A 13,996-nucleotide genomic window follows, 5' to 3' on the forward strand; every position below is an offset into this window, starting at 1 on the left:
ATTGACCCCTTAATGAGCAGTTTCTTGCTCCCTATTAAATTAGACTATCATATGCAAGAGAGCAATGTTACTTACTAGCTTAGCTCCAGATTGGCCTGTTATAAATTGTCCACCTGTCATACCTCCTACCCTAAGTACTAGAACAATCCTTCTCTTTCATTCATTTCTTGGAAAGAACTGTATTTTTCAATTGAAATTGCTAAATGTACAACAGTGAATTATACACTATGCATAATATGATCATAGCCCATCTACAATAAAGTCAGCAAACAAATGTGTAAATTGATATCTGTGTTTAATAAATAATCACTGGACATATGTATATGATTTCACTGACTCTTTTCTGTAACCCTGCATCCTATTTTTGGAAATATAATGACCTTCCAAAATATAACTCGATTACAGTGAATCTATTGTCCCACTATTTAAGTAAGTAAGTTTGCAAGAAAGGAATGGAAGTTTAAATTGTAGGCTGGTGTGAATTGATGACTAGTGAATCTTATATTTCAACTAAACTTAATTTCACCATATTTTCAAATGAAATTCAAATTTCATGTCACACAACCTCTCATACACTCTAGAAAAGCTGAGTACGGAACCTACAACCTTGCCTTAAAAGTTTCCACCCTGACTTCAGAGGGCCATTCCCTATTTGCGGGCTCTGCCCCGGTGTCATGATCGGGACTAATTTTGTTGTGATTAATGGGCAGTTCAGAGGTATGTCCGTTCAATGCTGCTCTGCATAGCTTACTGAAGTTATTAGCAGGGACATAATGAAACTATCAGCAATGTTGCCCTGCACTGGCCAGTGTTTTTTTTATTTACCATACTATTCCTGTGTGTGGTCTCCTTCCTAAACCACTGGCTATTTAGGGGTTTCAACTAACTGCTTATCAATGGCGATTTGCATTTTAACCCTCTGAACCGCTGGGAATTATATACAGCAGACCTAAAGCCAAGCCCCACCGATGCTTTGCGGCCATTTTGAACTCACTGACAAAATCACTCTACAGTACACTTTCCCCTTATGTATCTACTTACATTTGCTAAGATTTACCATGGACGTGGATCAGTTCCTAATGTTGGATGTTCCATATATTCTGGAAAGGGATTTTAAGTTCCAAAAATGTGATTAATATATCACTTGACGACAGATGTTGTGTGGAGATATGTAGATGACATGGAATTTATATAAGAGCAGGGGCGTATCTATAATGGGTGCAGGGTGCACCCATATACTCATTATAATTACCTGACTGTTTTCTCCAGCGTGCTGGCACGGCAGAGCAGCAAAAATCACTGGGAAAATGGTGGCAGTCATTTTCCCGGTTACTCGAGAAAACAGCACAGGTGCCATTTTCCTGGAGACCCGCACATGCACAGCTTAGTGCCAGACTCTACTACAGCACCACCCGCAGCGTCACCGATAGAGGGAGGAGGGAGCCCGTACTGAGGGCCTGATTCAGAGTCGCTCGTAAGCGGCCGCTCGTTTGCTCCGAGCGATGTTCGCACATCTGCGCATGCGTATGGGTTTTAGTATGCTTGCGCGAACCAGTCAGTGCAGCCGAAAATTGTGTGCTCGCAAAATAGCGAATGCCTGCTAATTTGAGTGACAGGATGAGGCATTTGTGGGTGGCAACAGGGGAAGGTGCTTGAAAACGGGGAGTGGAGATCCGAACGCAGGCGTGCCAAAAGGTCAAAACGGGCGTTTTAAGGGTGTGCATAATTAACAAAGCAGCGTCATCGACCACATCAGTTGGGTGTCTTTTAGCCAGAACTGCTCGCATGATTGCGGTGGGAAAATGCAACCACATGAATAGCGAGCAGTTCATTCGCCTTTCGATGTACTCGATTAATCTAATAAATAGCGGAGATGACGTATGATGCGAGCGGCCAGGGGACGTTTTTTACAAAAAAACGTCCGCATGTTTCGATCGCTCGTTCAGACATAGAGGCGTCAACAGACCGCAAAGAGCGAACGGTCAATTTAAATAGCCAGCCCCTTTTTCTGGACGAGCGAGCGCAAATAGCGTCCGGCTCTGAATCAGGCCCTGAGTCTGCACATGGGTCCCCCTCCTCTCTTAAAACACCCATGTATAAGTGAGTTACCTTTATATACAGTATTTCAAGTCATTTTCATTAGAGAGATGCGGTTCGGTTCTCCAGAAATCCGAATACACCCGAATTTTATGAATCTGGACAGATCTGAGTCGCAGATCTAATCTCCTGAGGAGATTCGGATAAATCGCGGATCTGATCTTCAAACGGTTCTGAATTCGGATTTTGAATCCGAATTTCTGGTTTTGGATTGCAAAAATGACATGATTGTAGCTGTTTTTAAAAACTTTATATATATATATATATTTATTTATTTTTTGTTTAAATCCAGATCTAAAACCAAAACACTTGAGGGTGGTATTGCAAAACCAAACCCAAAACACGAGGAGAAATCCAGATTTAAAACCAAAACACAGGGGTAAGCGCACATCTCTAATTTTTTCATACATTGTTTTCACTTCTCTAGTTTACCTTGAACACACCAAAAAAAAAAAGATTTGTGTCCATGTATCTTTTTGTGCAGATGGCAAGTCCCCTTGTTTAAATGTTTGTTGCCTATCCTAACCCTATTACTAACAAGACATTCATCCAACCCTCTGCCTTTATATAGTCTGCAGAAGACTGACCAGGAGGAAGCATTCCTCAAAATCTACGGCATGTCTAGCTACGCACACTCTGGGGAAAGTCTTAAATAGAAGGCATTGCAAGCATCTAGCTCACTAATGATGCCAGCTTGTCTGTTGACAAGTTCATTGATGGGTCAAGTGGCTGACCCCCAGTAAGTTACAAATGTCTTACTAGACTTCAAACATTGATTTTTATTGACCAGGAAACATGAATCAAAAATTAGAAAAGGACAGAGATAACTAGGAACAAATAATACCACTCATAGATTTATGTTTGTGTTATCACTACAAGTGATTAAATTAAACTAACAATCCTGTTAAAACAAAACAAGGTTTGAATGGAAAATACATTGGATCGTTAATATGGTATGTTTTGACAAAAAACTAAATTAGCTACCATATCCTCTCTTTTTTGTATGTATACTATAAAGACACTGGACCTGATTCAGACCCGTTCGCTAGATGCGGCCACTCGCTCCCAGCGTATGCAAATTCAGCTAAGTGACGTCAAGGCAGGCGATCGCACGGCAAGGCATAAGCACGCCCACTATGTCTCGGCGAGCGATCACGTTGTGTTTATAGATGCCCACCAGCCTGCCTTTAGCCGCCCACTAGCGTACGTCATCTCCAGGAAGTATATATAACCATCGGGAACTATCGGAACAGACCACAGCGCTTGTGGTTGACTGTACCCTACCGCAAGTACTGTGAACAGTTCTGTGTAAAAATCAACCAGGTGACGTGTACTATGACGCTGCCTGTTAATTATGCATGCCTCTGAAACAGCGATGAAACAATCAGGCACGCCTACACTCGCAAATCCACTCCCCCGTTACTACTGCCCTGCCCCTGTTACCACCCACACACGGCCTCTCCTGTCACTCATTCCACTGGGCTGTCTTTGCTGGGCGAGCGAGTGATTCCTGATCACTCAAACTAGTTCATGCACGCGCACTGCAATGCATACGCATTCGCAAATGCATAATATTGGCCGCGTACAAGTGAGCGGCTGCTTGCGAACGGGTCTGAATCAGGCCCACTGTGTCCACTTGTCTCATAGGGGCCTATTCATTATCACTTAATTTTTACAAAAGCAGGTGAAAATGAACATTTTCACATGCAATTGTAAAAATAAAGTATTCGGGCCATTCATCAAGAAGGTAAAGCAGGATATATCACAGATGTCTCCTACTTACCTTCCTCTGGCTGAATGGCCCGCTGTCCCCATACACTAGTATCACAGATATCTCCTGCTTACCTTCCTCAGGCGGAATGGCCCGCTGTCCCCATACACTAGTATCACAGATATCTCCTGCTTACCTTCCTCTGGCTGAATGGCCCGCTGTCCCCATACACTAGTATCACAGATATCTCCTGCTTACCTTCCTCAGGCGGAATGGCCCGCTGTCCCCATACACTAGTATCACAGATATCTCCTGCTTACCTTCCTCTGGCTGAATGGCCCGCTGTCCCCATACACTAGTATCACAGATATCTCCTACTTACCTTCCTCTGGCTGAATGGCCCGCTGTCCCCATACATTAGTATCACAGATATCTCCTGCTTACCTTCCGCTCGCGGAATGGCCCGCTCTCCCCATACACTAGTATCACAGATATCTCCTGCTTACCTTCCTCTGGCTGAATGGCCCGCTGTCCCCATACACTAGTATTACATATATCTCCTACTTACCTTCCTCTGGCTGAATGGCCCGCTGTCCCCATACACTAGTATTACATATATCTCCTACTTACCTTTCTCTGGCTGAATGGCCCGCTGTCCCTATACACTAGTATCACAGATATCTCCTGCTTACCTTCCTCAGGCGGAATGGCCGCTGTCCCCATACACTAGTATTACATATATCTCCTACTTACCTTCCTCTGGCTGAATGGCCCCTGGTCCCCATACATTAGTATCACAGATATCTCCTACTTACCTTCCTCTGGCTGAATGGCCCGCTGTCCCCATACATTAGTATCACAGATATCTCCTACTTACCTTCCTCTGGCTGAATGGCCCGCTGTCCCCATACATTAGTATCACAGATATCTCCTGCTTACCTTCCTCAGGCGGAATGGCCCGCTGTCCCCATACACTAGTATCACAGATATCTCCTGCTTACCTTCCTCTGGCTGAATGGCCCGCTGTCCCCATACACTAGTATCACAGATATCTCCTACTTACCTTCCTCTGGCTGAATGGCCCGCTGTCCCCATACATTAGTATCACAGATATCTCCTGCTTACCTTCCGCTCGCGGAATGACCCGCTCTCCCCATACACTAGTATCACAGATATCTCCTGCTTACCTTCCTCTGGCTGAATGGCCCGCTGTCCCCATACACTAGTATTACATATATCTCCTACTTACCTTCCTCTGGCTGAATGGCCCGCTGTCCCCATACACTAGTATTACATATATCTCCTACTTACCTTTCTCTGGCTGAATGGCCCGCTGTCCCTATACACTAGTATCACAGATATCTCCTGCTTACCTTCCTCAGGCGGAATGGCCCGCTGTCCCCATACACTAGTATTACATATATCTCCTACTTACCTTCCTCTGGCTGAATGGCCCGTGGTCCCCATACATTAGTATCACAGATATCTCCTACTTACCTTCCTCTGGCTGAATGGCCCGCTGTCCCCATACATTAGTATCACAGATATCTCCTGCTTACCTTCCGCTCGCGGAATGGCCCGCTCTCCCCATACACTAGTATCACAAATATCTCCTGCTTACCTTCCTCTGGCGGAATGGCCCGCTGTCCCCATACAATAGTATCACAGATATCTCCTGCTTACCTTCCTCTGGCGGAATGGCCCGCTGTTCCCATACACTAGTATTACAGATATCTCCTGCTTACCTTCCTCTGGCGGAATGACCCGCTGTTCCCATACACTAGTATTACAGATATCTCCTGCTTACCTTCCTCTGGCGGAATGACCCGCTGTCCCCATACACTAGTATCACAGATATCTCCTGCTTACCTTCCGCTCGCGGAATGGCCCGCTCTCCCCATACACTAGTATCACAGATATCTCCTGCTTACCTTCCTCTAGCGGAATGGCCCGCTGTCCCCATACACTAGTATCACAGATATCTCCTGCTTACCTTCCTCTGGCGGAATGGCCCGCTGTTCCCATACACTAGTATTACAGATATCTCCTGCTTACCTTCCTCTGGCGGAATGGCCCGCTGTCCCCATACACTAGTATTACAGATATCTCCTACTTACCTTCCTCTGACGGAATGGCCCGCTGTCCCCATACACTAGTATCACAGATATCTCCTGCTTACCTTCTTCTAGCGGAATGTCCCGCTGTCCCCGTACACTAGTATCACAGATATATCCTGCTTACCTTCCTCTGGCGGAATGGCCCGCTGTCCCCATACACTAGTATTACAGATATCTCCTACTTACCTTCCTCTGACGGAATGGCCCGCTGTCCCCATACACTAGTATCACAGATATCTCTTTACGACCTTCCTCTGGCAGAATGGCCCACTGTCCCCATACACTAGTATCACAGATATCTCCTGCTTACCTTCTTCTAGCGGAATGGCCCGCTGTCCCCGTACACTAGTATCACAGATATATCCTGCTTACCTTCCTCTGGCGGAATGGCCTGCTGTCCCCATACACTATGGGGACAGAATTCATCAAGCTCCGAAAATAGTATATGACCCTAATGCTGGCATTCTGAGGCTGATGACATGTTGCCTGTTGATATTTCAATGGAGTCGACATCATAACTGTGTTGACAATGTGTCGACCTTATGACTGCATCCCTTAGATCTGCCCCACGTGCAGAGCAGTATGGTTTTGCCAAGGTGCAAAGTTACCCCTTTTTTATTTTGCTTTACTTCAAAAAGAACCGGCCTCACTGCAATGAGAGGTGACCTCATTCCAGGGAAAGAATGAGATTTCTACAAAACTTCCTATATGCGCCTCCTATCATAGCTATGGGCATGATTTTCTGAAAATATGAATGCGGCTGCTTCTACTGATTTTTAGTAAACTGTGCATATTTAAAGGTGATGGAAAAACCTTGACAAATCTCAGTGTTTACCATGATTCGCCAGGAGCTATGGCAGCAGTGGGGTGTAGCTTTCCAAAAATGAGTTTTCCATAGGCAGCCACCAGCACCGGCCAATCCCTGACTTAGCAGCGGGCTTGACATCTCTGAAATATTTTGAGAGTGACTTTGCCTGGTGGTAATGGTCAAAGCAACTGTACTGTAGAGCAGTGATGTGCGGTGAGGTGAGGCAGGGCCTTTCCTGTCATACTACAGTATACTCCACAGTTTTGACTGTAAAAATTATAAGAAAAATATAAAGAAAATATTATAAATATTTTCTTTGTATTATTGTAATCATTTTTATAGTCAAAACTCTGGAGTAAAAAGTATATGGCAGGTGAGGCACTGCCTCCCCTGTCTACCTTTTCCACACATCCCTGATCAAAACTCACCAAATCTCCAGCACTATATACTGCTGCACCTTTTGCACCTTCATGAACTCTCGGGTTCATATATGTATCTGTAAATCTGGCTCTGATATTAACCAGTGCCTCCCCAGCTATTTACCTCACCCGCACGTCACTGCTGTAGAGAGATTGTAATACTGTGAGTGCAGAGACTTGGCACTGGCAGTGCCCAAAATTACTTTTTCCAAATACTGAGAGTTCTGACAGTTGGCACAAGAATAACGTACCGTTACCACCTTTTGTGGCATGGATGGCACTCTATCTATTCACACTATACTCATCAAAGCAAGGACATCATTAACAGCAGCCAGAGTTTAAAGTCGACAGACCTCACCCTACCCTGAGGTAACGTATCACCCTTAGGGCTCTCATGTGATGTGACATGGTACAAATATATTAGTATTCGAAGTACAGTTCACATTAGATTAGATTAGATAATACACATAAATTGTAAATAAAGATACGTATAATACTATGAACCCAGGAGAACATTGTAGTTTAATTATATTACCTCATTCTAAAGTGAAAAATGCTTGCAATCACTTCTACTTAATGTATGACAGGCCAAAAAATAATTGGCCTCTTTGTACATACTAAACAATGTGCACAGTCATGGCGCTGGAGAAATGGGCACTTATGCCTTAAATATGGAAGAGCATTCATAAGCAAATCATGTTTAAGATGTAAACTAGCTTACACACCGAATTTGGCCGCTGACATGTGCGTAAAATACGATGTACTCTAATGGACGTCGTCGTGCTAAAGCTCCGAAAGATTTATTTGGTGAAATATGAAGATTTATTTGTTGAAGTGATGAGACAGCTGGGAAGCTCTGAACACATCACACTTTATACCGCAGCCCTTAAAATACATGGGCAGCGTTTAAACACCATTCTGCTATCTATAGTACTAGGGGTGTGCACCGGCCACTTTTCGTGTTTTGTGTTTTGGTTTTGGATCTGGATCTTTCTTCGTGTTTTGGATCTGGATTGGTTTTGCCAAAACCACCCTTCCGTGTTTTGGGTTCTGGGTTTTGTGTTTTGGATCTGTATTTTTTTTAAAAAAAGCATAAAAACAGCTAAAATCACAGAATTTGTAGGTTTTTCTGCTCCTATGCTATTATTAACCTCAATAACCTTAATTTCCACTCATTTCCAGTCTATTCTGAACACCTCACACCTCACAATAGTGTTTTTATGTCCAAAACGTTGCACCGAGGTAGCTGGATGACTATGCTAAGCGACACGAGTGGGCGGCACAAACACGTGACCCATCTAGGCGTGAAACTGCAGTGGCAGACAGGATGGCAGTTTGAAAAACTAGGCCCCAAACTGTACATAATGCAAAGAAAAAAAAGAGGTACAAGATGGAATTGTCCTTGGGCCCTCCCACCCACCCTTATGTTGTATAAACAGGACATGCACACTTTAACAAACCAATCATTTCAGCGCCAGGGTCTGCCACACAACTGTGGCTGAAATGATTGGTTCGTTTGGGCCCCCACAAAACAAGCTGGCAATTAATGTGTCCCTGCACAAACTGGCTCTATGGAGGCAAGATGTCATCCTCATCCTCCTCATCCACCGATTCCTCACCCTCTTCAGTGTGTACATCCTCATCCTCACAAAGTATTAACTTGTCCCCACTTGAATCCACCACCACAGGTCCCTCTGTACCTTCTGGAGGCTGGTCTCCCTGGAAGAGCTGATAATTCATTTTGATGAACATCATCTTCTCCACATTCTGTGGAAGCAACCTCCTACGCCTTTCGCTGACAAGGTTCCCGGCTGCACTAAACACTCTTTCGGAGTACACACTGGAGGGGGGGCAACTCAGGTAAAATAGAGCCAGTTTGTACAGGGGCCTCCAAATTGCCTCTTTTTCCTGCCAGTACAGGTATGGACTGTCTGCCATGCCTACTTGGATGCTGTCACCGATGTAATCCTCCACCATTCTGTCAATGGTGACAGTATCATATGCAGTGACAGTAGACATGTCAGAAATTGTTGCCAGGTCCTTCAGTCCGGACCAGATGTCCAAACTTGGTCCTGCCTGCCCTGCATCACCGCCAGCGGGTTGCTTAGGATACCTAAGTTTTTTCCTGGCAGCCCCAGTTGCAGGAGAAAATGAAGAAGGAGCCGTTGACGTGTCACGTTCCGCTTCAGCTGACAGTGTGTTCACCAGCAGGTCTTTGCACCTCTGCAGGCTTGTGTCGGCCGGAAAGAGAGACACCACATAGGCTTTAAACCTAGGATCGAGCACGGTGGCCAAAACGTAGTGGTCTGATTTCAACAGATTGACCACCCTGGAATCCTGGCAAAGCGAATGAAGGGCTTCATCCACAAGTCCCACATGCCGAGCGGAATCGCTCCGTCTTAGCTCCTCCTTCACTTTCTCCAGCTGCTTCTGCAAAAGCCTGATGAGGGGAATGACCTGACTCAAGCTGGCAGTGTCTGAACTGACTTCACGTGTGGCAAGTTCGAAGGGCTGGAGAACCTTGCACAACACGGAAATCATTCTCCACTGCGCTTGAGTCAGGTGCATACCCCCTCCTTTGCCTATGTCATAGGTGGATGTATAGGCTTGTATGGCCTTTTGCTGCTCCTCCATCCTCTGAAGCATATAGAGGGTTGAGTTCCACCGCGTCACAACCTCTTGCTTCAGGTGATGGCGGGGCAGGTTCAAGAGTGTTTGCTGGCGCTCCAGTCTTCGGCACGCAGTCGCTGAATGGCGAAAGTGGCCAGAAATTTTTCGGGCCACCCAAAGCGTCTCCTGCACGCCCCTGTCGCTTTTCAGAAAATTCTGCACCACCAAGTTTATTGTGTGAGCAAAACATGGGACGTGCTGGAATTTGCCCAGATGTAATGCCCGCACAATATTGGTGGCGTTGTCAGATATCACAAATCCCCAGGAGAGTCTAAGTGGGGTAAGCCACTGGGCGATGATTTCCCTCAGTTTCTCTAAGAGGTTGTCGGCGGTGTGCCTCTTACTGAAACCGGTGATACACAGCGTAGCCTGCCTTGTAACGAGCTGGCATTTCTGAGATGCTGCTACTGGTGACGCTGCTGCTGTTGCTGCGTAAGGTGATACATCTACCCAGTGGGCTGTCACAGTCATATAGTCCTTAGTCTGCCCTGTTCCACTTGTCCACATGTCCGTGGTTAAGTGGACATTGTGTACAACGGCATTTTTCAGGACACTGAGGACACTTTTTCTGACGTTTCTGTACAGTCTCGGTATCGCCTGCCTAGTGAAGTGGAATCTAGACGGGATTTGGAACCGGGGACACACTACCTCCATCAATTGTCTAAATCCCACTGCACTAATGGCGGATACCGGACGCACGTCTAACACCAACATAGCAGTCAAGGCCTCAGTTATACGTTTTGCTTCAGGATGACTGCTGTCGTACTTCATCCTCCTCGCTAAGGACTGTTGGAGGGTCAATTGTTTAGTAAAAGTAGTGGTGTTCCTACTTCCTCTCTGGGATGATGAACGACTCCCAGCAGCAGCAACAGCAGCAGCGGCAGCAGTAGGCGTAGCAATGCAGGATCCTCCAGAGGAATCCCGGATAGGAGAGTCAGTCATGCCAGTGACATGGCCTGCAGGACTACTTCCGATCCTGACTAAGGAGGAAATTGACGAGGAGGGAGTTGACGGTGTGGTTTGCAGGCGCTTGGATACAACAGGACAACGGGATTTAGGTGTCCCTGGACTGCTTACGGTCTTAGCCAAAGTTTCTGAACTTGACAGTAACTTTTTATGAACGCGCTGCAGGTGCCGTATAATGGAGGATGTTCCTAGGTGGTTGACGTCCCTACCCCTACTTATTTCACCTTTACATATGGTACATATGGCAAGACAGTTGTTGTCCGGATTTGGATAGAAATATTGCCAGACCAAAGAGGTGGAATGTTTGGTCTTCTGCCCAGGCATGACCGTGATGGGCTTTTTCATCCCACGGACAACAACTGTCTCCCCCGGAGCCTGATTTAAACAAACCACATCACCATCAGAATCCTCCTCGCCAACTTCCTCCTCAGCGCCAGCTACACCAGTATCCTCATCCTGTTGTACTTCAACAGTGACATCTTCAATTTGCATATCAGCAAGTGGACTGTGGGTGCTCCTTTCAGCACTTGCAGGGGGCGTGCAAATGGTGAAAAGAGCCACCTCTTCCCGTCCAGTGCTGGGAAGGTCAGGCATCGCAACCACCACCACACTTGGACTCTCCTTGGGGATTTGTGATATCTTCTTAGAAAGCACAGTTCTTCGCTGTGCTTTTGCCAGCTTAACTCTTTTGATTTTTTTAGTGGGAGGAGGGCTTCCATCGTCATGTGAAGCTGAACCACTAGTCATGAACATACTAGGGATCGACCTTAGCCGTTCCTTGCCACTCCGTGTCGTAAATGGCATATTGGCAAGTTTACGTTTCTCTTCAGCTGATTTAAATGTCTTTTTCAAGGTCATTTTCCTGAACTTTGCCATTTGGGATTGTATGTGCCCTCTACTATGACATTGGGCATCGGCCTTGGCAGACGACGTTGATGGCATGTTATCGTCTATGTCATGACTAGTGGCAGCAGCTTCAGCACTAGGAGGAAGTGGTTCTTGATCTTTCTCTATTTTATTTTTATCGGAGAAAGTTTGGTCCTCCATTTATGTTATATCGATTTGATATATACGTGCGGCTAAACACAGAAAATAATTTTTTTTTTGGTTTGGACTGGAGTGTACTTTGTGGGTTACAGCACCCTTTAACGGTCAAGCCAGCCGGCCCTTTACTTATGACACAGGCGCACGCTTGGCACTACTTTGTTGATGCACGTGCGGCTACTGCGCACACAATTCACAAACACAGAAAATAATTTTTTTTTGGTTTGGACTGGAGTGTACTTTCGGGGGTTACAGCACCCTTTAACGGTCAAGCCAGCCAGCCCTTTACTTATGACACAGGCGCACGCTTGGCACTACTTTGTTGATGCACGTGCTGCTACTGCGCACACAATTCACAAACACAGAAAATAATTTTTTTTTTGGTTTGGACTGGAGTGTACTTTCGGGGGTTACAGCACCCTTAACGGTCAAGCCAGCCGGCCCTTTACTTATGACACAGGTGCACGCTTGGCACTACTTTGTTGATGCACGTGCGGCTACTGCGCACACAATTCACAAACACAGAAAATAATTTTTTTTTTGGTTTGGACTGGAGTGTACTTTCGGGGGTTACAGCACCCTTTAACGGTCAAGCCAGCCGGCCCTTTACTTATGACACAGGCGCACGCTTGGCACTACTTTGTTGATGCACGTGCGGCTACTGCGCACACAATTCACAAACACAGAAAATAATTTTTTTTTGGTTTGGACTGGAGTGTACTTTCGGGGGTTACAGCACCCTTAACGGTCAAGCCAGCCGGCCCTTTACTTATGACACAGGCGCACGCTTGGCACTACTTTGTTGATGCACGTGCGGCTACTGCGCACACAATTCACAAACACAGAAAATAATTTTTTTTTGGTTTGGACTGGAGTGTACTTTCGGGGGTTACAGCACCCTTTAACGGTCAAGCCAGCCGGCCCTTTACTTATGACACAGGCGCACGCTTGGCACTACTTTGTTGATGCACGTGCGGCTACTGCGCACACAATTCACAAACACAGAAAATAATTTTTTTTTTGGTTTGGACTGGAGTGTACTTTGGGGGTTACAGCACCCTTTAACGGTCAAGCCAGCCGGCCCTTTACTTATGACACAGGCGCACGCTTGGCACTACTTTGTTGATGCACGTGCGGCTACTGCGCACACAATTCACAAACACAGAAAATAATTTTTTTTTTGGTTTGGACTGGAGTGTACTTTCGGGGGTTACAGCACCCTTAACGGTCAAGCCAGCCGGCCCTTTACTTATGACACAGGCGCACGCTTGGCACTACTTTGTTGATGCACGTGCGGCTACTGCGCACACAATTCACAAACACAGAAAATAATTTTTTTTTTGGTTTGGACTGGAGTGTACTTTCGGGGGTTACAGCACCCTTAACGGTCAAGCCAGCCGGCCCTTTACTTATGACACAGGCGCACGCTTGGCACTACTTTGTTGATGCACGTGCGGCTACTGCGCACACAATTCACAAACACAGAAAATAATTTTTTTTTTGGTTTGGACTGGAGTGTACTTTCGGGGGTTACAGCACCCTTAATGGTCAAGCCAGCCGGCCCTTTACTTATGACACAGGCGCACGCTTGGCACTACTTTGTTGATGCACGTGCGGCTACTGCGCACACAATTCACAAACACAGAAAATAATTTTTTTTTTGGTTTGGACTGGAGTGTACTTTCGGGGGTTACAGCACCCTTAACGGTCAAGCCAGCCGGCCCTTTACTTATGACACAGGCGCACGCTTGGCACTACTTTGTTGATGCACGTGCGGCTACTGCGCACACAATTCACAAACACAGAAAATAATTTTTTTTTTGGTTTGGACTGGAGTGTACTTTCGGGGGTTACAGCACCCTTAACGGTCAAGCCAGCCGGCCCTTTACTTATGACACAGGCGCACGCTTGGCACTACTTTGTTGATGCACGTGCGGCTACTGCGCACACAATTCACAAACACAGAAAATAATTTTTTTTTTGGTTTGGACTGGAGTGTACTTTCGGGGGTTACAGCACCCTTAACGGTCAAGCCAGCCGGCCCTTTACTTATGACACAGGCGCACGCTTGGCACTACTTTGTTGATGCACGTGCGGCTACTGCGCACACAATTCACAAACACAGAAAATAATTTTTTTTTTGGTTTGGACTGGAGTGTACTTT

The sequence above is a fragment of the Taudactylus pleione genome, unplaced genomic scaffold (assembly GCF_031769625.1).
Source record: "Taudactylus pleione unplaced genomic scaffold, aTauple2 ptg000316l, whole genome shotgun sequence".
In the NCBI taxonomy this organism is placed as follows: domain Eukaryota; kingdom Metazoa; phylum Chordata; class Amphibia; order Anura; family Myobatrachidae; genus Taudactylus; species Taudactylus pleione.